Source organism: Oreochromis aureus, linkage group 3, assembly GCF_013358895.1.
Source record: "Oreochromis aureus strain Israel breed Guangdong linkage group 3, ZZ_aureus, whole genome shotgun sequence".
In the NCBI taxonomy this organism is placed as follows: Eukaryota; Metazoa; Chordata; class Actinopteri; order Cichliformes; family Cichlidae; genus Oreochromis; species Oreochromis aureus.
Window position 1 is genome coordinate 733213 of NC_052944.1, and position 25300 is coordinate 758512.

The 25300-nt window shown below is 42.0% G+C and overlaps 1 long non-coding RNA gene across 1 annotated transcript; it reads left to right on the forward strand.

Moving 5' to 3' along the window:
• The first annotated feature begins 741 nt into the window (after window positions 1–741).
• On the forward strand, window positions 742–21955 carry LOC120437457. The gene is made up of 4 exons (XR_005611143.1): window positions 742–804; window positions 4361–4540; window positions 6606–6779; window positions 21896–21955. It is a non-coding gene; the product is annotated as an uncharacterized LOC120437457 (long non-coding RNA).
• The last annotated feature ends 3345 nt before the right edge of the window (window positions 21956–25300 follow it).

Below are 25300 nucleotides of genomic sequence, written 5' to 3' on the forward strand. Positions count from 1 at the left end.
TGTTAGCCGCATGAAATGATGGTGGTTTTCTTTGGTGCCAACAACTGCATGTCACAGCTGATCTAACAGTCGGTCACTCGTCTCTCAATCTCCCGTTGGAGAGCCGCGAGCTTCTCCGAGAGGTTAGCGGTTTAGCGCTCAAAGAACAAAGTCTGAGAACTCACGACCGCCATGAGCTTCTTCAAGATCTTATCCGTGCTGCATTCAGTGAGCCCATTTTGAGAAGTCACGACCCGTGCCATTGTTCAGTCACAGCGGGCAGCCTGGTGGGGTTTTGAACAGCTGATTCTGCTTTCTTTAATCTTCAATAAGCCAGGGCCAAGCCAGCTCAGATCAGCAAGAACCCTTTGCTGCTGTGAATGTCCGTGCTGCTATATTTCAGTATCAGGCTCTAAATGTACAAATGGATCTGAGAAGATCTCCAATCATGTTTCTACTAGATTTACAGTTTGTTTTCATGTCTTCTGACTCAGAAGGTGGAGCAGGTGGAGCTTACAAGGAGTAAGTGCTCATATAGAAGAAGAGTTGTGTTTTAATGAAGCTATTTTGTTAACCAATAATTGTATTGCATGCTGGCATTAAAACATGTTTCATTTGACTGATTTAATTAATTTGTTTGTTTTCTTCCAGACTGAGTGGCTGTAACCTCTCAGAGAGAAGCTGTGATGCTCTGTCCTCAGTCCTCAGCTCCCAGTCCTCTAGTCTGAAAGAGCTGGACCTGAGTAACAATGACCTGCAGGATTCAGGAGTGAAGCTTCTGTCTGCTGCACTGCAGAGTCCACATTGTACACTGGAAACTCTCAGGTCAGGATCCAAACATCCCCACTGCTGATCATTAAATGATATTATTGTATAAACAACCAAGCTTTATAGAATTGGCAGGTGAACTTTTCTTTATCTTTGGATGGCTTAGGAGATTCTTAATTACTGTCTGAAGAGTTTTTACAGTCACATATTTTGTTTTAATGGTAAAACAGAATTATTGTTCAGTTCAATGAGCAGGTAGCTGTGAGATTCATAATAATGAGGTATATTTGTATTAAAGATGACTAAACTTGAACAGTAGCTGTGTGAGTTACTGTGTTTACTCATGTGTGCTGATGTTGTGAGTCATTTAAAGCTGAAGTAAACTTGTAATGAGTTTAATAGAGTTTCTGAAGTGAGTGTACTTGGAGATATTTATGTGTTTACTAAAGTCCAGGAGCAGGAGGCTGTGTGCAGCATAGACCTCAGCTTTGTCTCCTGGTTTCTGTTGCTGCTGTTACAGTTTCCCCTCATCGTTCCCTCCAACAGTCTCCTCACTGTAACAAATCAAAGTGTTCACGTCTGAATGTTGCCATGTGTTATTAAAACTAAAAGCGATGTTTCATACACCCACGTGGTTCAGTCATACAGTAACTGATGGTAAATAATGTTTGTGTTGAGCACATCGTACAGGTCAGCTGCTCCACACAGATCTCAGGTTTACATGCTGGAACAGTTTGTGATCATGAAGGATAAACTTCCTCTTTGTTTCATACAGATGTGACATGAACAATAACACGTTCATGAAATCCTGTTAGGAACACAAACACTATTGTAGCTGGAGAATATATTTGAATGTAGGATAATGTAGGGGATCATCAACAACAGTAATAACTAACCACCACCTCACCATTTGGGTTGGTAGCTGCATGTTGATTGATGAAGTCATTTTCTTCTTCCTCCATTTCTACCTTATTACCATCAGATTAAAAGCTGCACAGAGACAGGCACTGGACATGTTTAGCCTAGCTTAGCAGAAGGACTGGACATGGGGGAAACGGCTCTCATCACTGGATCAAAACATGAAAACAAATCTGAAGTAAAGTTTTGTTGAAGTGAACTGTGGTGGTTCCCAATGTTCCCTCTAAACTGCGCGCGTTTGCAATTGTGCACTGCTGGCACGTCTCTGTGCACAGAAAATCTGCGTTGCGCACAAAAAAAAATCAAATCTCAATTGAAATTAAAATTAAACTTTAACAATTCTGTTCTGCAGTGTTAGTCAGTGACTGGCTGCTCCTGTATGGGATTAGAACAATGCCACCTTATCCCATAGTCCAGCCAATGATGCGATTCACATTCGTATATACGCAGCTAATCAACGTCGCTGACAGGCTATGACAGCGTCCTTATGTGCCGACACCGGTGTTTTAGCAAAGCGGCTGATGTGGAGTGAAGCCACGTTAATGACAACGTGTACAACCATTGGACATGTGAGCAGGACAGACGGAACAACTGACGGACAAATTGTGGACTTTATACCAGTTTTTAAATTGTGTTGATCGGCCGTAAAACCAGAGTAATGATAAAAATATCTGCAATGTTTGGTTTTCTTCCTGAATACTGTCGTTGTTTATAACAACGACAGTATTCAGTATTTATTGCAACAAACTTTGTTGTTTGCAAAACTCAGTAACTTTTTTGAAGAAGTAACTATATAATTAATTGCCCAACATTGGTCATTATTTACTGTATTTTGCAGACAGAGAGTTACAGACTCTCTCCCAGACCACAGACTCATAATACAAGTCAGAGCCAACGTCAAAGTCAGAGAGAATTCATGACGATGTTCATCAAACGTAAAGCGTAGTTTGGATCTTCTTTTGCTGCTGGTTCACTCAGTTTTGGTTGGAGACAGATGAAACCTGCAGCTTCAGGATCTGTGAGCTGTCCACTTTCAGCCCCGACGGCGTGTCCGTGTACGTGCCGTCGAGTGAACGATCCACGCTCTGTGTTTCCATCTTTGTGTGTTTAGCTGCTCTCATTTACTGTTTTATCTGTTTGCTTGTTGTTGAAATACTTTTGGGAGCTTTAACCTGAGATTCTGGCAAAATACATTTATATTAAAAATCCATTCAGGAATGAATGAATCAACATTGCTTTATTCAAATTAAAACCATTTAAATAGGAAAATCCATTTTTTTACAGCCGCCTCTAATGCTGGGTAATGTCAGCTGGTCCACAGGAGATCTCCTTTATGAAGAAACTGTGAAAGTTTGTCCAACAGTGGGAAACATCTCAGAGAATATCTCAGAGAATATCTGTGAAACAGAAACTAAACACAATAATAGAAGAAAAGCCAAATAATGATCCAAATCCTGCTCTGAGACTATCAGACAGGCTTCCAAAGACTGCTCACCTCTCAGACTTACTTAAAGATGCTGGTGCTGTCCACAGATCAGCTGACCTGCTGGGTCTCCATGATCAGCTTTGTTTCTTGGAGATAAAGGCTGAGCCCTTTAGAGCTTCAGTTCTGCAGAGCAGCAGGATGTCTGAGGTCTGCAGAAACACAAAAACACAGCAGCTAAAAATAGTTGTTGAAAGAAAACGAGGTGGGAGCTGCTGGTTCCTGAGCTTTGATACTGGATTAGCTTCAGCAGTTGTTCCCATCACTGCTGTAGGAGCTGCATTTAGTCACAGCTGATTGTCTTCTTTGAACAATCACAATGATGACTGTTGTAAAAACAAGCACACAAAGAACCAATGAGAGTGAAGAACAGGATAAAGAGCTCCTGTGATGGTGGCAGAGAAATGAGCAGCAGACAGCCGTCTACATGTTGTAGTGGTTTACAGTCACCAGGGGGCGCCGTCACGGCCACGCAGTCAGTGGGCTGCTCTGCTTGTGCTGTTGTTGGTGAAGCTGAAGTGAAAGCGAGTGTTAAAACAATGAAAAGTGTCTACTGCAGCCTCCATCTGAGCTTCTCATGCTCTTCTTCTTTGATCCTCCATGTTTGTGCTGAACGCTGCTGTCCCTCTCTTCCCTGTTCCCGCCCACTTTCCAACCAATCAGCATTGGAGCGTGCACAGCGTCGTCCACACTGAGCTTTTTTGTGAGTGCGTGGACTCGTCTGCAGAACATTTGCAGTACAATAAGCAGCTGTGCATGCGCCCCAAGCAGCAGCTTCAAGCTCACCTCAAAGAAGTTTAACAGGAAGGACGACTCGTCCATCACGCGTCCAGCTGTGACCGTGTCCACAGCAGAGTGTGACCGAGGCTTCATGCTAACACGCACACATGAAGCTAATACCACCACGAGCAGCTGCTCAGTGGATTTGGAGGAGAAATGTCTGCAGCTTCTCACAGGCAGTATGCAGAATGTGGACCTCCACAAAGACTGTGGACACCTCGTCCCAGACTCTAAACCAACACTTGTCTGCACAAAACTTCTCACACGTTCCCGTCACAAGTGGCTTCTAAGTGAAGCTACCAGGTTCAGGTCCAGCTCTGTTTATCTAAATTTCTATATTCTGAACCTTCTTCAGCTCTGAACAGATGATGAAACACTGAATGATTTCAAGCACTTTGTCTAATAAACTTACATCTTTCATTCTTTATACAGATTGAAAGGCTGTGGTTTGTCACAGATCAGCTGTGATTATCTGGCAGCAGCTGTGAAGTCCAACCCCTCGTATCCCAGAGTGCTGGACCTAAGTGTAGACTGCAACAACCTGCAGGATTCAGGAGTGAAGCAGCTGTGTGTTCTTCTGGAGAATCCACGATGTGGACTTGAAACTCTGAGGTCAGTCACATGTTTTAGTTGTGCTGAGATGAATATGATGTGAAAGTTGTGCTGACACTGTGGATCAGTAGGCCCACAGACCTCTATACAGGAAGTCTGGTTGAGCTCTGTGTAGAACTTCTGATCCCTGATCCTCTGAGTCTGACTCAGTAGATAATGCAGAGTTCTGAGCTGATGTGGGTGAGCGGACTCAGGCAGCCTGACAGAGTTGATGTCCAGGTCTTCTCTGCTTGTCCTGAAACATAAACATGAGTATCCTTTGCAGGTCAGATCTCATCAGTCACACCTGTTAGTGCAGCTCTCCTCTAGATTGTAGTGCTTGTTAAACTAGGATGATTTTAGGAGCCTGGACCGCAGATCCAAGGGAAGATATGACTTGGAAAGACTAAACCAACCTATTAGAGGTGTTTGCACTAACATAGATAAATACTCAGATTTACACCTTTAGTGTCTCACAAAGGGTTAAAAAGTGAATGTGCACAGAGAGGTTGGTGGTGAGATGGGCACTTCCAGCACTGTAGATGTGTTCCAGCTCAGTGTTCATGGAAATAATCCGGAGAGCAGGATTCCTTGATGAATGTCACATCTTCTTAAAGTTATAATCCACAGGGAAAACTGTGAAACTGTCGATCTGATATCTACTCAGCCAATCAGGTGTTTGATCTCCAGCCCCACCTTATTATCAGTTTCTCTCTCTTTTACATCTGAATTATCTTCACTTCACATTTCAGTCAGTTCAGATTTCATTAGCACGTTCACTTTAGCATAATCCATTTTAATCCAAACACCTTTCTCTTTAAACTCTGTCAGTCACAGTATATCCAGTACAATCCTCTTCTTCACTGAGTCACACATTCAGAGATCAGAGTGTCCTGTGTGCTCTCATTCACTCACACTCACTCTCATATGGCTGAAGGCTGTTTGTACACAGGCTAATCTGGGACTCTCCACCATTTGACCCTAGAAATAAAGAAGGTTCTTGGATGAGAGGTGAAACGTCTTCAAGAAACTTAAAGAAGTCCAGATGCCTTTTTTTCTAAGCTCTTGAGATGACTGCGAACCTTCACAGACACCTCATCAGTGGGACTCTCAGAGCTACCAGCCCTTTGCTACAATCACAAAGCTCTTCATTGAAATCAATGATATCAAAGCTGGAATCCAATGAGTCCAAGTCTTCTGCTGATTCAGCATCACATTCATCTTTGCTCCTTGTTCTGCATCCCCACCATGGACTTCATTCCTTTCCAAGCCAGCCTTGAGTGTCCTTTATTCAGCTCATCCTCTGCTTTACTTTTACACCTGATTTTAGCTGCTTTATCTCTCTTTCAACAAGTTTCTGTGCCTCAATCTTTTTCTTCTCTCCCTCATAACAAGACAGCTTCTTCTGCCTGAGAACATGTTGGAGTGATTTACTAATCCAGGGCTGCTTATTGGGGAAAATACTTCCTGTTTCCAAAGTAATCCCCATTTTTCCCAGAAAGAAATGTCAGTAGAAATCGATGATCTAAGTGAGAACATGAGCCTTGAAAAAGGCTCTTCTGAGGCTGCTGCCAGTGGTCAAAGCCTCCAACAAAGCTCTGTAAGTAAATCTGTGATCATAGCTTTAGTTTTTAAATGTTTATCCTAGTTAACACAGATCAGGTGGAACAACTCAAATAAAACATCAAAAATATTAAGTGATCATCGGTACTCAGTTTGTTCAATACTGAATACATTGGAGCACAAATTGTCCACATTTCTGAAATATTTCTGTGTGTAACTGTTACCAATTTAGACCTGGCTGTGGTTGTTATCTAAGTGATAATCATCAATTCTACTAAAACAAATACAAAATAAAGAAGTTTGACACATTGTGTTGATATCAAAAGCACACTGAACAATTCAGTGTTGTTTTACTGCTGTTGTCTCTTCACTTCTTCTCCTCTGATTCTCTCCACATGTTGCTCTGCATAAGTGCTCAGTTTCCTGACAAAAACAAGATTAAATATTGCTAAATATAATAGTATCTCATTACATGTCAACATAAGTGTTTTATTTTTGTAATTGTTTATCTGTTATTTTTCAGACTGAGTCACTGTGACCTGTCAGGGAGAAGCTGTGAAGCTCTGGCCTCAGCTCTCAGCTCTCAGACCTCTAATCTGAGACAGCTGGACCTGAGTAACATCAACCTGAAGGATTCAGGGGTGAAGCTTCTGTCTGAAGGACTGAAGAGTCCACACTGTACACTGGAAACTCTCAGGTGAGATCAAGCATGTTTCTTTCATCAACTGACAGAATTAGCAGATTAATAATAAGGCAGCCCTCTAATGAGAGGAGAAGTGGAGATGTTTTGAAGGGCAGCATACTCTTATGTTAACAAGACAGGAAGTAGTTCCTGTGAACAGCTTCCTTTGTTATTGTCTAAGTAGAAACATGATGGTAAAACAGTGATGAGTTTGCAGAGGTGAATCCACACAACACAACACAACAATGCTGCTGAAAGCAGACTTCTCACAGATTCTGAGACTGCAGGTTTCATCACTGTCCAACCAAAATTCATTGAACCAGCAGTAAATGAACGTCCAAAACTACGCTTCATGTTTAAAAGACAGATGATCAGGGGGATTTGTGTTTACATCGTTGTTGTGTAATCTGTTCACCTGCTGTTTCAGCTGTTTGGTGGTTGTTGAGATGGTTTTGTGACCTTTCAGCTGAGATTCTGACATTTCTGTAGATACCACACATGTCTAATTACTTTGTATAGCATGAATGGCCATAACGAGGTTTTTAACAGTAAGAAAAGTTGTAAAACTTAAGAAAATATAGTTAAAAGTCCAAAACCTTAATATAAGATAAGGAGCAGATCAAGCGAGTAAAGAATTAGGTTATAATTATAAATGGCTTCAACAGCACATTCAGGTCTGTGAGACTCGTTCAGACACTGAGCCGTGGCTCTGTGCTACATGCACATATTTCTGCATCTCTGCCATTCAGACACACTTTATATATAGTTTATTGTGTGGATGCCCTAAAGGGCTTCCACACAATTGTTTTCCTGTTTCTCTTTATTGTGTGGATGCCCTCAAGGGCTTCCACACTATTGAGTTCCTGTTTCTCTTTAAACTTTATTCTTTTTCAAGTTGCTCGCGTTTTTCGGCACATAACTACTCCCTCAGTTTTCAGCCGATTTTCTCCTTTCAAACTCTAATCTGTTCTGCTCTTTCTGCTAATTCCAGCTATGACTTTTGGTGTTTATTACTATTATACTTTTTAAAATATTACACTTTTTTCCTTTAATTTGTCCCATTGAAATGAATGGGAACCTTCCACAATTCTGCTAAAACTTGCTTGTTTTTGAAACTTAACTGCTTCCTCATACTTTCACCTAGAAACTCCATTCAAACTTTAAAACGTTCTCAGATTATTGGGCTATTCCTGTCTGATTCAGCTTTTTTTAGACCTTCTACCGTTTTAATTTAATGCCTCTTTAAGTTTTCAGTTGCAGCTTTGTGATTTTTCAGAAAATACATGCGTTGTTATGGTTGCTATGCAATTAACTCACAGTGAGCACTGGTCCTTTCTGAAACTTCTCTTCATGTCCGAACAACTTCTTGCTACTCGCTCAATTTTCACTCAACCCCCACAAATTATACATCAAAACGTAGGTATTTTTGCTGGCTTTCAGACAATGTTACTATCATTATTGTGAGATTTACCGTTTTTTCGCAATTTGCCTCGAAGTGACACATAGTCTGGTTACTTCCCATTCAAAGTATATGGGGAGGTTTTGAAATTCAGAGCTGAAACTCTGTAACAGGAGGCATTTTCAAATCGCCATATCTAATTAACAAAGCAAAAGTTAGGACATGAGGCTTGTGCCAACATATCTTCAGACAGTGCTGACACTTACAGTGGAAGCAGTTTTTACATTCATCTTACCGTTGAGCCATAAATTACGTTTGTTTGAGGGGTGGAAATCTGTCCTCCTCTCAGTTCTCACACTCTGAAAATGAAGCCGTTTCTTCTCTCGTCATATCTCCGCGACAGAGGTACAAAGAGCTATGGAAATCGCAGTCAAAATACACCAAAGTCCGCTGATTCACCCAGTACAAGAATTATTCTGCTAGCCCTCCTAGTTTTTGAGTTACACGACGTTTTGTAACTCCAAAAACCGGCGTTTTTCGCCTCTCACCGCGATCTAATCCTGACTGCTCAAGTCTCTGTGTCTTAGACACCCGCCCCCTTTGTGACCAGACCTCATTTGGCTCAGAGGGTTGAGCCGCTGCTGTGGGACCCGGTGGCAGAGGTTCGAGTCCTACCTGTGACAGTTGTTACACATCTTCCCTGCTTGCATGCACTCTCCTTTCTTGACACTCTTCAGTGTACCCTTACACATGAAGCCATCTCCATCAAGCGCGTCTACACCTCTTTTTTAGCAGAAATCTGTCCTTCTCTCAGTCTTCAAACTCTGGAAATGAAGCCGTTCCTTCTCTCGTCATATCTCCGCGACGGAGGTACAAAGAGCTATGAAAATCGCAGTCAAAATGCACCAAAGTCCGCTGATTCACCCAGTACAAGAATTATTCTGCTAGCCCTCCTAGTTTTTGAGTTACATGACGTTTTGTAACTCCAAAAAAACGGCGCTTTTCCGCCTCTCACCACGATCTATTTTCTGACTGGTCATGTCTTTGTTTTTGAGCTGAGCGCTCCCTTGCCAGGTGGCGCAATCAGTAATGACACGGCTCTGCAACTTAAAGGTCGTGGGTTCAATCCCACCTTGCTTCAACATTTTTTTTTTCATTACTAATTTAAACACTATCACAGACCTGTAATTTATATTGATCATTTATTACAATTCTGCAAAGTTTTATCATTTTAGCAGCTTTTCTAATATTTACCGAAATACATACAAGTGCCCAGCCTAATGCAGCAGACAGAGGCAGTAGCTCTGATTGGTGAATTTGAGCAGAATCAGGTTGTTCTTTCATTTCATTTCTTTATTTATTTCACACATGGTTCATCCTGTTTCTTTTTCTACATACAGAACCTTCTGCCTCTTTTCAGCAGAAATTCTGCCTCTTTTCAGCAGAAATTCTGCTCATTCACCTCTTTTCAGCGCAACGTTCTGCTTCTTTGCCTCTTTTCTGCAGAAATTCTGCTGATTCATCTCTTTTCTGCTCATTTTAGCCTTTTCACCTTTTTCAATGCTTTCATCTTTTTCAAATCATAGAGTTCAAATCAAAATATAGTATTTTTACCAAAGCATTGTATTTGTACGAAGTACAGTATTTCTGCCAAATCATAGAATTACTGCAATTACATAGTATTTTGAGGAATCCCTTTAGTTATAGTATTACTTCTAAGTCATAGTATTTCTGCTTTGTCATAGTATTTGTACTGAAACATAGTATTTCTGCCAAATCATAGTATTACTGCTATTTCATAGTATTTGAGTGAAATTACAGTGTTTCTGCAAAAACATTGTATTTCTGCTACTGTATTTCCGCTGTATTACGTAGTGGCAAAGTAGGAGGCTGACTGTTACTAAGTGCATCAGTGTACATAGGTCATCTCTTGTGTTGGAGTGCCCTCTTGTGGCGCCTTTTGGGTAGTGCCTTACTAAACGTGAAGACTGCAAAGTAGTGGTATCAGACTGGTTTGTAGTGGAGGAATTTGTTGCCAGTTTCTTTCATCTTTAATCCGTATTCATGTTGTAATGTAGTAGTACCACAATATGGCAGAAACACTATGTTTTGGCACAAATACTTTGATTTGGTATACTTTAGCTTCTTCACCCCTTTTCAGCACAAATTCCAGCTTTTTTGGCTGTTTTCATGAAAAAAAAATCTTTTCAGCAGAAACTCTGCTGATTCATCTCTTTTCAGTGCAAGTATCTGCTTCTTTGCCTCTTTTCTGCAGAAATTCTGCTGATTCACCTCTTTTCTGCAAAATTTTCAGCCTTTTCACCTCTTATCAGCACAATTGTTAACGCTCCATGGCAGAAACAAGTACACAGCCTGATGAAGCAGACAGAGGCAGTACCTCTGATTGGTGAGATTGAGCAGAACCAGGTTGTTCTTTCATTTCATTTATTTATTTATTTCACACATGGTTGAACAGTGTTTCTTTTTTCTACATACAGAACCTTCTGCCTCTTTTCAGCAGAAATTCTGCTCATTCACCTCTTTTCAGCGCAACATTCTGCTTCTTTCCCTCTTTTCAGCAGAAATTCTGCTGAGTCACCTCTTTTCTGCAAAATTTTCAGCATTTTCACCTCTTATCAGCACAATTCCCAGCAGCTTCTGCTAATTTCAGCAGAATTGTCAGTCTGTCCACCTTTCCTCTGTGAGAATGAGTTTGGCTCAGTGAGATGAGTAGCTGCCTTCAGCCCAAGAAGGCCAGGTTCAAATCCTGCTCATGGCAACATTTTTTTTTTCACCACCATACAGCTTTTTGCAACTTTTCATCTTTTTCAGCTTTTCAGCAGACAGCTTCAGCGATAAGGCATCCACACAGCATTTTCGCAGGAAATGCAAATTTTTCTAGTTCTTTATTATTATTCTTCTAGTTGCTTCCGTACACTTTTTGGACCTTAACTACTCCCTCAGTTTTTGTGCTATTTTCACCGTTCAAACCTTAAAAAATCCTGCTCTTTCTGCTCTTTCCGGCAATGACTTTTGGTGCTCATAACTTCTATACTTTTTGAGATATTGAATTTTTTTTGCAATATTTTTTGCCCATTTCTGACATATTATCAGTGGCCTCACTGATTTTCCTTGCCGGGTTGACCTGTGTTTTAGCTCAGTGAGATGAGCGTCCGTTCTCAGACTGGGAGGCCCGGGTTCAAATCCCACTTATGGCAACATTTCTTTCAGTTAACAGTTAAACTTTTTTTACTCTTTTCAACACAAATTTCAGCTTTTTCACCCCTTTTCAGCAGAATTTTCAGTTTTTTCACCACTTTTCAGCACAAATACCAGCTTTTTCAGCTGTTTTCAGCAAAAACCTCTTTTCAGCAGAATTCTGCTCATTCAGCTCTTTTCAGCAGAAGTTCTGCTTATTGAACTCTTTTCAGCAGAATTTTCACTTCTTTTCAGCCCAAATTCTGCTTATTCACCTCTTCTGCAAAATTTTCAGCCTTTTCACCTGTTATTAGCACAAATCTCAGCTGTTTTCAGAAAAAAACCTCTTTTGAGCAGAAATTCTGCTGATTCATCTCTTTTCAGCGCAACTTTCTGCTTCTTTACCTCTTTTCAGCAAAAATTCTGCTGATTCACCTCTTTTCTGCAAAATTTTCAGCCTTTTCACCTCTTATCAGCACAATTCTCAGCAGCTTCTGCTCATTCCACCATAATTGTCAGTCTCTCCATCTCTTTCCTTGTGAGAGTGAGTTTGGCACAGTGAGATGAGTCTCTGCCTTGAGCCCAGAAGGGCCAGGTTCGAATCCTGCTCAGGGAGACATTTTTTTTTCCACCACCATACAACTTTTTGCTACTTTTCATCTTTTTCAGCTTTTCAGCAGACAGCTTCAGCGTTAAGGCATCCACACAGCATTTTCGCAGGAAATGCAAATTTTTCTAGTTTTATGTAGTATTCAATACTGAACTGTACATTTAGTCTTTTTAAAGGCAGCAATTTGTATTCAGTGTTTTCATAAAAGCCTTATTTTTATCCATTTACTGCTATTAGGAAGAACACGTGAGGTTTAAGACCTGGACCAGTTTGAAACCTTTTGTCCTCCACAATGAAAATGGGTGGAAATAAAAATGGGTCTCACTTTAGCAGCTCCTAATTTTATCAGTTCTACTCTCAGCGTCTCCTGTATATCTCCTATATAAATGTTGCACTCAGCTTTGTGGTCTCCAGTATCACTGACATGCAGCCAGATGCTGCTCGTTTTGCCTTTTCACTCTTTCCTGACACGCTTGCATTTCAGTACAGCTCCCATTTCTCTGTGTACCTGGTCTCTACCACTACCCTTGCTGTCTATGGGACATGTCTTCTTTCACATAATGGTATGATCCCAGTCTGTCTCTTAGAGTGTTTGGCCACATGGTTTGCTCATCAGAATAACATCTCAGCCGTGCTCACATTGATTATCAGCAAGCCTGAAAATTCATCAATATTTGACATATGAAATTATCTCAAGGGCTGGATTTGGCCCACGGGCCATATGTTTGACACCCCTGGTTTACACAGTTTGGTATTCAATGTACGAGTTAGCTCTCAGCTAACTAGCAGACAAGCTAACTGCTGGGACTGCGTCTTTCTAACCAGAGCGTCAGACACTCAGACTGGTTTTCTTTGTGGATGATGATGTGTTCTCACACTGATCCTTCATGCTGATGCTGCCATCCACCCACTGCTCCTGGATTCCTCATCATCATCTCCATCAGCCTTCACAATACTCCACCTTCATCAGCTTCATGTTCAGCAGCCTGGATGGACAGTAATTCTTTCCATGGGTTATGGTGGGACATTGAGAGCTGAAGTCAAACAGCAGTGAGAAATGAAAGACTGTTTCTCTTTAGTCTTGTGATGTGCAGCTTTGTTCAGAGCTTTAAGGCCCAGCAAAGATTACTGAGGTCACAGAGTCACTGATGAAACCTGTGTGCTTATAGAAACTGAAACCAGATGAACCAGAATAGAAGGACATTAAAATGAAGTGTCAGCTGCACAAAGGCAAAGCTGTTCAGTTGTTGGTGTGAGTTATTTAAATGGAGGATGGAGTCAGACTTTAAGCTGCTGGACTCAGTCACTATATCCTGTTCTCCTCATAGGACCTGGATACACAGACTCACCTGTGACACAGTGACACACAGTGTGACTACACACACATTAGAAAGTGGATCAGTCACACTTGTGCAATCATTTGTTGTGCTGGGAAACCATGAACACTTTGAATCACCATTAATGGCTTTGTTACAGCAACATTCAATCATGAGTTCAAAGTAGTGTATTGTGTCCTTATGTTAATAGTACTGCAGTATGAGAAGTGCAACATTCAGTGTGCAGAAACAAATCAGGTGCTTTCTAACAGCAGTGTTCCCTTTAACACAGCAGCAGTTCAAATATTTCTGTCAGTCTGAGCTGAAACATGAATCTAATCAAATATCAAATCAAAGTTCTTTGCCTCTGCCAGGACGTCAACATCTGATCTAGTTTTTTACAAAGTTCCCCTCAGAGTCCAGAGACACCAACATACCTTTGACCAACAGCAAGTGAACATTTATAAATGTGTGTTTTCAGAACAGGAACCAGCAGAACTATTGTTCTGTTATCAGGCAGCAGCACAAACGCTCATCAGCTCATTTACTGTGCAGGACTTTGAGTGTGTGAAGTGTGTGTTTGTGCTGGATTTCCTTTGGAGAATCTCAGTCAGAAACAAGACAAAGAAAAACTCTTTCAGTCGTCCAGGTTGAGTTGACAACATGAACTGCATTTATCTTCCTCTGACTTGACATGTTCTTCCTCCTCTGCACCGAGCCAGCTGCTAAGACACAAGCTCACTGACATTTTCTGATGATAAAGAAACTCTCTTCTTCTGTACAATATGAGCAGCAACAGAGAACAAGCTCTCACAGGTACAGATGTTGCAGCTGTGGCCAAGTACATGTGCTGCATGTTTGGAGCAGCACTCTAATGGACAGGCCTCTGTACTGATGGTGGGCTCTGTATCCACCACACTGTTCTCAGCTGAGTCTTCCTCCTGTTCACACTCTGATGAAGCACCAATAGGCCAACTTTTTCTCTGGTGGCTCGGATGTTGTTGCTTCCACAGGTTTCCCTCCAACAACCCTCTGTTCCTGCAGTAAGTTCAGTAAGATCTGGGTAAACACTTGAGCTCCTTGAATCTGGCTCCAGTGCAGCAGCAGCTTTCACATATACAATGTTGGCATTTTGCTTGCGTGTCTCCAGGTCTGGTCTGAATGTAGACTTGAATTTGACCACGTAGGCGGAGTCATCATCTGAGCTCTCCATCACCTGAGAGAGACGACAAAACACAGAATCACAGAGCATGAAACCAACTTTTCTCCTCCCAGAAGTTCAGTCACAGACCTGCAACAGAAACAAGAATCAAAGATTCAAATGACGCGGAGCATTCATGTCCTTATATCCACAAACATGTCCTCTACATATTCATGCTGTATTTACACACACATACAGAGGCTGTTTGTCTCTCACACTCAGACAGGACACTGAGAAATACATCATGTTAAATATACCTGCAGGGTTCCAGCTGTGCACGTTGTCCCTGTTAGCTGTGGTTGCCATGGCAACCTTGGTGTTGTGCGTGATGCAGGGACGTGTTCAAAGGATCATGTTTGATGCACTATCTGTACTGAGTGTGCTGACGTTATTTCAAATGTCCCACTGCTTGGGGTAGGGGTGTGTCACCAGGGTGCAGGGGAGGCATCCCCCCCCCTCTGTCCCCTTCTGGCTTCTTGTGCCTCAATTTTATCTCACAACTTAGACATTCACATTACTCACACTCTCATAATACATACATATAGGATCTTGGGGGTGGGCACGCTACACGGAATACAAAAGACCATCAGGGTGTACACCTCACCCCTGGCATCGTTGCCCACCTCTCAATTTTAAATACACGTAGACAGTGAGGGCTAGCAGGAGGGGCTCTGCGCTTACCTGCTGCTCTCTGGCAGGTAGCTCCATGCCCTCCTGGGTTTTAAATGCACCTTAGAACACACATGCATCAACACTACATATGAGCGGGTGGAGGGAGGTTTGGAGTCTTCCTACACCCCCATTCTCTGCGACCTGTTGGAGTGGGGGGGCTAGGAGGAGGAGTTGGCCGTCTGACTGGGGTCTGGAATGTGGGGCCTCCCTGCTGCTGCGGTGTCGGGGCGGTCTGCTTCTCTCCAACGCAGGGAAAAGGGTAAACACCACCTGGGTCTGGGCGCAGTTTCCCCCTCCAGGGGCAAGGGTACCTAGACCCGGTTCTTAGAGTATGCTTGGGGAGTGTGATTGTGTGTAGAGTGTCTCTCTATGTCTGTTTACACGTTGGGTGAGTGTGGAGTAATTGTATATGAGAGCATGAGGGTGGGAATGGATGTTTGTATCTGTGTGTGCCTGTATGTCTGTGTCTATATGTCAGGTTGGGTATCAGACGCCACCTCTCTGGGGACATCTCAGGCCCTCCAAGATTTGGAGGCCTATCTCCCCCCACCACTCCCCCTGCCAGTGGCAGACGCCCTCAGACCTCAGTGCGTTAGTGGTTCTTTGTGTCCGGGGATGGGCGTCCAGGTACCCACCGGCTCACTCCTGGTGGCTGCTTGTCGGGGCCTGGAGCCTGGGGCTCGCTCGGGCCACTTCGGGGGTGGGGTGCCCTCGGCCTCTCGGCCTGCGGCTCGGTCACTCTGGCACAGCTGGCTGCCGGCGGCGCTCATGGGCACGTCACTGCAACCCCCCCTGGCTTCTGCTCCGCGGCTGCTGAGTGACCCCTCATCTGGGACTCTCCTCAGCTCTTTCTGGGATAGTGGCGCAGCTGCCCCTCTGTTGGTCTTCCTTGGTCTCTTGTGTTCTGGGGGCCTCTGGATGTCTGGAGTTTTGATCTCCTCCATACCTGCTTCATGCCCTGGAGGACGGGGCTGTGGCCCCCCCACACCCACACACTGTGCGCTGTCGATCTTACGTGCTGCACAATAATGTTTAATATTTAGTATTTACTGTTATATTCACATAGATCATCGTGATGTTGTTTATTGTATTGCTCTCGTTTTCTTCTGCCTGTTTTCTTTTTTCTTTCTCAACAGGTGATCCAGGTGATTTATATGTATTTTTTTTGTCTGCTTATTTAGTTGGTTTTTGTTTTTTTGCCCTTTATCCCCGTCCCTCTTCTCCGCTGTTTTTCCCCCTCTTCCTTTCTCTCTTTTCTTTTCCTCATTCAAGTCTGTCCCGTATCTAGCAAGTTAAAATAAAAAAAAATAAACAAAATAAACAATAAAAGGTGAATCAAATAGACCATTACGGCAAGGCTGGGATGGTCCATTTGGTAAAGTAAATCCGTTGGGCATCTTTCTTCGCCTTTAGACAATAATTCTGATGGCAAAAGAGCCAAACGGGCCAAAAATAAGAAAAAAAAAATGTCCCACTGCTGTGCAACATGAATCACATGTTCTGCACGTTTTTGTAACTCCCAGGTAACCATGGTTACCCAGCCACGCCCAGTAGTCTCCAGAGAGACCAACAGCTGGTTCATGTTGTAACACCGTGGCTTTCGTAGTCTCTCCTTCTTCTAGAGCTCATGTGTTCTTCTTGTGATGCTGCGTCTTGAAGCTCATACATGCCGTCATTTGTTGATCCTAAGAACGTTCCTCAGACCGACTTCTTCAACAACACAAACCTGCAGTTTGTAGCTACTCACTTCACTGTGGTGTTTGTTAGCTTGTCTTTCTTTGGTTTATCTAGACTCCTCCCACAAGCTGATCCAACGTAGTCTGCCCAAGCCTCCCACCTCTGTTTGTTTGGGTGGTTTGTTTGCTGCCATCAACAGCGTGTAATGCATTTATTCCAACTTTGTTTTATTGATTTCAACAATGATATACAAAGTTAGCAACAGCAAAGTCAATCTTGATTTCAGAACAGTGGTATGTCCATTATACCCTCCAACCCCCCAACCCGAATTCTCTCCCTACCAGGTCCACACTAGACAAGACACCGCAGAGAACCAGTCTCTGCCCACACACACAACCCCCAAAAAAAAAAAACCAACAACAACATCTCAGGACCCATACACATAACAAGCATAACCCCCAAAAAACAACAACCACAACCCCCCCGCCCCGCAAACAAACAAACAAGCAAAAACAAACAAAGCAAAAACAGAGAAAACAAAAGCAGAGAAAGGACCAAACAAAACAAAAGGAAAAACAAATAGATAAGGTATAAATAAGATTAAAAAAACAACAACAAAAAAACATTATAATGTAGCTTCGCTCAGTTCACTTCAGACTCAGGAAGTAAAGTAATGGTGTCCACCAGCAAGAGAAATGATTTCCAGATTTTGTTAAATTCCCTAATAGAACCTTTTAGAGAGAATCTAAGTTTTTCCAACTTTAAGTTAAAGAGTACATCTCTCACCCAATGGTCATGAGTTGGGGGGTGGGGAAGCTTCCACTTCAACAGAATAAGCCTCCGAGCCAGTAAAGTGGTAAAGGCTAGGGCCTGTTTGAGGGGACCAGATAAGTTCAAGTCGGGAGGAATGCCAAAAATTGCGGAGAGTGGGTTAGGAGGGACAGTCTGGCCATATGCTTGGTTAAGTGTGTCGAATATATTCCTCCAAAATGCACTCAGTTTCGAACAAGACCAAAACATGTGGACATGGTTGGCAGGCGATAGTCCGCATCTGCTACAGGCATCACTAATGGTTGGATAGATTTTAGATAATTTTGCGTTTGTATAGTGTACTTTATAGACCACCTTGCACTGAATCAAAGCATGACGTGAACAAATTGAGGACGAGTGAATCAATTTCAAAGCAGAATCCCACTGCTGTTCTGGCAGGGTTGTCTGTAGCTCTTCCTCCCATCTCAGCTTAATATGAGAAATGGATTTGGGGACCAAAGCATCTAGTATTTTATACAAGGCTGATATCAGTCTGTTTTGATGAGGGTTCGTCTGCAGGATGATATCCAGATTTGTTTCTGGAGGCCGATTGGGAAAGTGAGGGAACTGCGTTTTTACAAAATTTCTAGCCTGAAGATAACGAAAAAAGTTGGAATTAGGCAGGTTGTATTTAGATGATAGGTCAGCAAAAGATAGAAAGGTGTCCTGACTGTACAAGTCCTTAACAGTCCTAAGTCCGTTATCTTTCCAACTGCTAAAGGCCGCTTCAGTGTTTGAAGGTGCAAAATTACAATTTTTTGATAAAGGCGTTAGCAAAGACAGTCCAAGTAGCCCGAAGTATTTTCTGAACTGTCGCCATTTTTACCGTTTCCTTAGCTATTGGATTATCCCCAACAAGGGTTGGAGAAAAGGGGAGTGGTGAGCTGAGTATTGATGATAATGAGTAACAGCTAGATGCAGTTTCCATTTGTACCCAGGCTGGTGCAGGGGGTCGTTATGAACCCAATGTAAAAGTTTTTGTATGTTAGCTGCCCAATAGTAGTGTCTAAAATTGGGCAGACCAAGACCACCGTCAGTTTTAGAGGACTGAAGAATAGACTTGCGAATTCTAGCTTGTTTCCCTCCCCATATGAAATGTGACAGAATCTTTTTTAACTTGTCAAAAAATGCCTTGGTAAGAAGAATCGGGACATGTTGAAAAAGATACAAGAATTTTGGGAGGACACTCATCTTTATCAGGTTAACTCTCCCTGCCACTGACAATGGTAGAGAAGTCCCACGGTCACAATCTTTCCCAGCATTTTCTAGTAGGGATAGAAAATTCTCGCTCATCATTTTATGTATAGAAGAGGAAATAAAAAACCCCAAATATCTAAATCCGGTTTCTGTCCACTTAAAAGGCACTATTGAGTGGGGAAGAGCTCTGGCCAGGGAATTGAGGGGTTGCAACTCGCTTTTTTTGATAATTGAGCTTATATCCTGACAGTGTACCATATTGGTCCAGTATGTCAAAAAGCACCGGGAATGAGTTTAGAGGGTCAGAAATGTACAGGAGCAAGTCATCTGCATAAAGGGAGAGTTTGTGGGTCACACCGAACCTTGTAATGCCTTTAAATCTATCCTCTGAACACAGCCATATTGCAAGAGGCTCGATAGCAATGGCGAATAGGAGGGGTGAGAGAGGGGACCCTTGCCTAGTGCCCCTCTCAAGTGGAAAAGGCAAAGACAAGTTGTTGTTAGTACGAATACAGGTGGATGGCGAGGAATATAGTAGCTTAACCCAGAGAATAAAGTCAGCCCCTATGCCAAACCTATCCATCACCTCATAGAGGAAGCTCCACTCGACGCGGTCGAAAGCTTTCTCCGCGTCAAGAGATACCACAACCTCTGGAATTGAGTTGCACGATGTATGGATAATATTCAAGAAGCATCTTGAATTGTCATATGAGTGCCTGCCGGCCATAAATCCCGTCTGGTCAGAGGCGATAATTTGTGGCAGAACACGTTGTAGCTTAAGTGCGAGGATTTTAGATAGTATTTTAAAATCAATATTTAAAAGAGAAATTGGTCTGTAACTGCAGCACAACAGAGGATCCTTGTCCTTTTTCAAGATTAAACAAATAGTAGCTTCGGACAAAGTCTTGGGTAATTGACATTTTGAAAAGGCTTCATTATACATATCTTTCAACAACGGTGCCATAAGATCAGAATTGGCTTTATAGTATTCTGCAGAGTAACCGTCAGGGCCCGGCGATTTACCTGTGTTTAAGGATTTAATGGCTTCTTGTACCTCTACTACAGTAATTGGTCCCCCTAATCCCTTCGTCAGATCTCTATCTATTCTTGGAAAATGTATATTTTGGAGAGTTTCTTCTGATAGAGGGGGAGAGCTTGAAGTGTACAGATTGGAATAGAAACTTACAAATACTTCATTAATTCCCTCTGGGTCCGATGTTATGTCACCAGCAGCAGACTTGACCTTTGGGATTAGCTTGGAGGTTGCTTCGGCACGGGCTTGATAGGCCAGAAGTTTCCCTGCCTTGTCGCCGGATTCAAAAAAGCGTTGCTTAGTCTTAATTAATTGAACCATAGCTGTTGCGGTGGTGGTTAAATTGAGACTGGCTTGAACTTTCACACGTTCTGTATAGAGGTTAGGATCTGGGTTTGATGCATATCTGCCATCTAGATCTTTGATCTTATTCAATAAACTGAACGTGTGTAATGCATTTGAGTGATACTTCAGACATAAAGTACTCCGGTGATAAAAAACTCAACTTTGCTTCCAGATAACTTTAGTTGTATCAACACTGCCTCCTGGAACAGTTTCAAATGAACATGTCAAAGATCTGTACCTGTCTCCATGTTTCTGTCCCCGCCCCTTTCTTTCTGTCCTGGGTCATGTGAGCGCTGCAGTAGTATTAGGCCCACCCTCAATGCTCTCATTGGCTGAGACGCATAATGACGCCCATTTCAAGTCAGCACTGATCAACATCCCTCCTGTGACCCATGGCTTTATATTCAGAGCCAGTGAGCACTTTCACAATAATCATGATTTTAGAAACTGTGATTAAAATAATTGCTGACTTTAATCAATTAACTAGTTAACGAGATACTAACAGGTTAAGTTGCCCTAATAATTAGACTTTGATGACAAACTGATGTGATCTCCATGTTTCCTTTGTTGGACTGTGGGCGAGTGTCAGAACTGAATGTACTGAGTAACATGTAGAGTTTAAATATGTGTCAGTTCCAGTTTTAGAGCTCTAAAGTGCAGCTATCATGTTAGGAATATGTTAGGAATAGACAGAAACACTGAGGTCAAATCTTTATTTTACCACTCGCTGCATTCTTGACGTTCATGAATTCAGCAGGTTCATGATTGTCTGCAGCATTAATCTCATATTTCCATCTAAAGTGTTGAATTTGACTGTTTGATGTTCTTTATGATCTCTGGCACCAGTTCATCTGTAGGCTGAGCTCAGTCCATCCATTTAGTGAAATGATGTTTAAAGGTCTCCTTGTTCTGTGAGCGTGCACAGATCCTGAAGCAGAAAGCCTGGGTTAACAGAGAAATGATCATCACTGTGATGATGCTCATCATCTCTGACTGGGATTTGAGGTTTTGTCAAAGCAGCAAAGAAAGCCTGGCTATGTTGGACTGGGTGTGGAAGCAGCTCCCAGTTTGAGTTCAGGAGACAGACACCCTCTCTACTTTGAAGATCAGCTTCAAACTTTCCTTTTTGATAAAGCTTATAGTTCGAGCTGGATCAGGTGACCCTGAACCATCCCTTAATTATGCTGCTATAGGCTCAGGCTGTTGGTGGACTTCCCATGATGCTCTGCTTTCTTCTCCCCTCTTTTCACTCCTGATGCTTTTATATGTCACTACTGCATGTCCTTAACTTTTGTCTTCTCTCTCCTTAGTTTGTGTTTTGTTCTTGTCTCTCTGAGCTCATCTCTTCTCCTTCCACTCACCCTGCAACCAGTCATGGTAGATGCTCCTCCTGGAGCCTGTTTTCACTGGGAGGATCTTTGTGTCAAAGGGAGTTCTTCTTCCCACCATCACCAAGTGCTGCTCACAGTGGATTGTCTGATGGTTGGGGCTTTCTCTCTAATATTGGAGGCTGTTACCTTACTCTGTTAAACAGCTTCAGATGACTGTTGTTGTCTGTTGGGTATTGTCACTTATAAATAAAGTTACATTGAATGGATGTAAATGGATAGATGTTATTGTGACAAAGAGAAAATGATTGTTGACAGATAGATTGTTGTTTTGTGTGTCTGCAGTCTGTCAGGCTGTCTGATCACAGAGGAAGGCTGTACTTCTCTGGCCTCAGCTCTGAGCTCCAACCCCTCCCATCTGAGAGAGCTGGACCTGAGCTACAATCATCCAGGCGACTCAGGAATGAAGCTGCTGTCGGCTGGACTGAAGGAACCAGGCTGGAGACTGGACACTCTCAGGTATGAAGAATGTCTGATAGAGGAGGAAGAGCTGGAAACATTTCCTGTGTCTTTCACTCACTTCCTGTTTGTTTCCTGCAGATGACACATGAACAATCACACATGCAGGAATATTTTCAGGGACAGACACACTAGTCTAGCTGGATAGTACGTGGATATTTATGTAGGGGGTCTCCAAGGAGTCTGTTTGCAGGAACATCTAGGTCACAGGTGTACCTGAGATAGATGCCAGTGTACCTAATAATTAGTTAGTGTCAGCTAACATTTGGAAATGGAAGCTTAAATAATGACAAACTCTACATTCACAGCTGAATTCACAATATATTTGTTCTCAAGTGCACATTTTTCTGTTATTGTTCTCAAACAACAGAATGAGAATGAAATATTGATTCTAACAGGGCCCATAAACAGCATTAGCTTAGCAGCATTAGCTTATCAGAGTTTCCATCATGGTCACACATATCCTTAGCAGAGCAAAGTGGCCTACTTAGCAATAGCTGCTCAAGTTGTATAAAGCAAGGGAAAACAGTATTAGCATTAGCTGCTAATGGCAGCTTACTTAGCATAAACTCTTCACATCTTTATAATGCAAGGGAAAGGAGTCACTCATGGAAGCCTATTTAGCATTAACGTCTCACATCATTATAACACAAGAGAAAAGGGTATTAGCGTTAGCTACTAATGCTTATTCACCTCAAATTAGCTTTAGCTGCTAATGGGAGCCTACTTAGCATTAACTCCTCACTAATATAATGCTAATTCACATCAAATTAGCATTAGCTGCTCATATTGTTATAAAGAAAGAGAAAACGGTATTAGCATTAGCTGCTAATAATTATTCACCCCTAATTAGAATAAGCCACTAAAAGCAGCCTACCTAGCATTAACTCCTGACAACGTTATAATGCAGGGGAAAAGGGTTACCATTATCGGATAATGCTAATTCACATCAAATTAGCAATAGTTAATAATGGTAGACTTCATATCATTAGCTGCTGTCATTCTTACAAAGCAAAGGAAAACAATATGAGCATTAGCTGCTAATGCTTTTTCATCTAAAATTAGAATTAGCCACTAATGGCGTCCTATTTAGCATTAACTCTTCACATCGCAGGGGAAAAGTTAAAATTGAATGAAAAATAGTGTTCACATTACCTACTCATATTGTTAAAAAGTAAGAAAAAATATTGTTGGCATTAACGGATAATGCTAATTCACCTCAAATTAGTATTAGCTAATAACGGTAACCTACTTAGCATTAGCTGGTCACATTGTTATAAAGCAAGAAAATATGGTATTAGCATTAGATGCCAATTCCTATTCACCTAAAATTAGCATTAGCCACTAATGGCAGTCTACTTAGCATTAACTCCTCACTAATATAATGCTAATTCACGTCAAATTAGCATTAGCTGCTAGCATCAGCCTACCTAGCACTAGCTGTTCACATTGTTAAAAGGCATGAGAAAACGATATTAGCATTAGCTGTTAATAATTATTCACCCTAATTAGAATTAGCCGCTAATGGCAGTATACTTAGCATTAACTCCTCACATTGTTATAATGCAAGGGAAAATAATTAGCATTGTCTAATAATGTTGACCTTGGCCCACTGGAAAAGTTCAGAAGTCTGTTTGCTAAAGATTTAGGAGTGTTTCTCGATAACTCTTTCTCATTTGAGAAACAAATAAATTCTGCTTTTAAAACCAGCTTTAAGGTTTGCTTAGAAATATTTACTCATATATGAGTTTTATAATCGATTGCATAATGATAGAGGTTCGATCCTTAGTAGTCTGTGAAGACTCTGTGTGCCTTCCAGAGTGCTCTGGCATGCACACCTTAAGGTCATGAGAGAGGTCGTACCTTCTCTTACTGATTTATGGTGTAGGAGGACACCTACTCTGTGTCTGGTTAAGTATAAGAGCCCTTTGTTAGGGGGACCGCTGGACTCTTAACACCAGCTTTGGGTCACAGGGTCACATCTGGAACACACACACACACACACACACACACACACATACCTACACTATGCACAGACTGGTACTCTTTGTTCATACCTGTGTAAGACGTCATATGTTAATGAACTTATGCATATTCATGTAAGCTCAATAAAGAGCAGTGTTACGAGGGAGCAGACGAGAGCGACTGAGGTCAAGTGAAGGAACGGCGCTGTCACAGTTCTCTCCCTCATCAATTGTCTGGTTCCAGCGGTGGCTCTGTGCTAGACGACCCATCACCAGCTGTTTCCACTGGTTACCAGTACGTCGTAGAATCCACTTCCAGATCTTGTTGTTTGTCTTTAAATTTCTGAGTGGATTGGCTCCATCTTATCTCTCTTTAACAAAATAATCCAAGTGGAGCCCTCAGGTCTGCAGATAAGCAGCTTCTGACCAGAACTAGCCGTAAAAACAGAGGTGAGCTTTATCGATGGCTGCAGCCAAACTCTGGAACAGTCGCCCTTCACATCAGGTCGTCACCAACACTCGACATGTTTAAAACCCGGTTGGAAACACATTTGTACTCTGTAGCTTTCAATCCTGACGAGTCTTTATAGTAATTACTGTGTATGTTTCCTATTTTATCTCTACTCTGTGCAGCACTTTGGCTCAAGCTGTTTTTAAATGTGCTGATAAATAAATGTAGATTTCTTTGAATCAAACAGTGGAGCCGAGCTTTGAGCTCAGTGTGTAACAGTGTGTGTGTGAGAGCCATGTAATGTCCATGTGTGCATGCTGACTGCCCTGACCCCTCCTCCTTTCAGGGCGGAGCCTGCTGGAGTCCGATGGTTGAGACCAGGTCTGAGGAAGTGTAAGTAGAATAGAATAGAATAGAATAGAATAGAATTCAACTTTATTGTCACTGCACATGCACAGGTACAGGGCAACGAAATGCAGTTTGCATCTATCCAGAAAGTGCTTTAGCCGTGATATAGATATATTACAATATATATTAGCAATAATATAGATGTGTAAGTATGTTACAGAAATGGGTCTATTATGGTATGTTATAATGTACACAGTGTGAAGTATGTTATGAATATTCTATAACTATAAGTATGTACAGGCTGTAGTGAGTACAAGCTATGTACAGGCTATGAACAGGATATAAATATGAAATAAAAACTATACAGAAATCTGAGATATACAGTTATACAGAAATGTGAACTACGAAAGTTATAAACAGTTGTATGATTAAAAATTATATGTACAGAATTATTATTTACACAGAACT